This window comes from Phytophthora infestans, genomic scaffold, assembly GCF_000142945.1.
Source record: "Phytophthora infestans T30-4 supercont1.35 genomic scaffold, whole genome shotgun sequence".
NCBI classification, from domain to species: domain Eukaryota; phylum Oomycota; class Peronosporomycetes; order Peronosporales; family Peronosporaceae; genus Phytophthora; species Phytophthora infestans.
Genome location: NW_003303724.1, coordinates 360,174 through 361,672, shown reverse-complemented (window position 1 = coordinate 361,672; position 1,499 = coordinate 360,174).

The window sequence follows — 1,499 nt, the reverse complement described above, 5'->3', positions numbered from 1 at the left end:
TGGTCCGACCTCTTTTCTTATGCATTTATTGCACTCACTAGATTGACTATCAGTCTCGGATGTGCCACTTGCACAATCTAGTTTGTCAGCGTGACCACTTTTGGCCCCACCTGACCGTGCATCACACTCTGTATCTGCCCCACCTGGACGGTCATCACTTACGATGTCATCAGCCCCACCTGACCGATGACCACCTTCTTTACCGTCACCATTATCGCTTTCAGCTTCGTGCATGTCTTCGAGCATGGGTTCGACATTGCTATCGATACCAAAATACTCATTGGTTGACACAACACGTTGATCAGAAGCACTCTGCTCTGATGCATTGCTAAGAAGCCGACCATGTTTATCTTCATAAAATACAACAGTGTGGCTGTAGAAAGATTTGTTGGTACTGCTATCCAACAAGCGATATCCCCTCTTCTCACGGGAATACCCAACAAATACAGCCTCTCGAGCCTTTGCGTCCAATTTACGCCTTTCCACTTTATCCACATATGCCAGGACTGCACATCCAAACGTTCTCAACCGAGCATACTCCGGGGATCGACGATGCCATACTGCATATGGAACTTCCATTCCACGAACTGTACTTGGCATAATATTCACATAATACGCTGCAGTCATCGCTGCTTCACCCCACAGAGCTTGCGGCAGTTTAAAGTGAACAAGAATGCACCTCATTTTCTCCGTAAGCGTGCGATTCATCTTCTCTGCAACGCCATTTTGCTCAGGAGTGTGTTTAACAGTTGTTGTGCACTCCATTCCATATTTTGACTCACATCGTCGCTTTAAACACCCAAACTCCTTCGCATTATCTGTCCTTAATGCCTTCATCTGACGTGATGCTGGGTTTTCACCATTTCATAGTACTGCTCAAACTTCTCATATACGTCTGAGCGTTGCGTAAGTAGATACAAAGTCACAAAACGACTTGCATCATCCACAAAAACAACAAAGTATCGTTTTCCACCGTAAGTTTCCACTGAATATGGTCCCCAGATATCTACATGAGCCATTTCACCGACCAGCCATTCGCGTGACTGCAAATTCAAGCGTGGAAAATTGTGTCTGGCCAATTTACCTTTTACACACGTCTGACAGTTAAAAGTCTCTGGAACACGCAGTTTCAAATTCGATAGGGGCCACTGATCGTGACTGAACAGCGAATTGAGAACAGTCTTTCCTGGATGTCCTAATCTGGCATGCCACAGCTCCAACTTATGTTCTTGAATTGCACCTGAAGTAATTGCCATTGCTAAATACTGGGGTGACTCCAGCTTTAGGTGACACAAATGCGTTTCATCTAACTCTGCTGTAGTCGTACCATCACGAAGAATTACATCTGCAACATCTTGTCGATCAAAATGGACTTTAATACGCTCGCTAATATCCACATCACTTTTCAACTGTCGATTCACCGAATAAAGGTTGCATTGCAACTCAGGAACATACTGAACACCACATAACGTCACTGCACAGCGACCTCGGGATGTTTG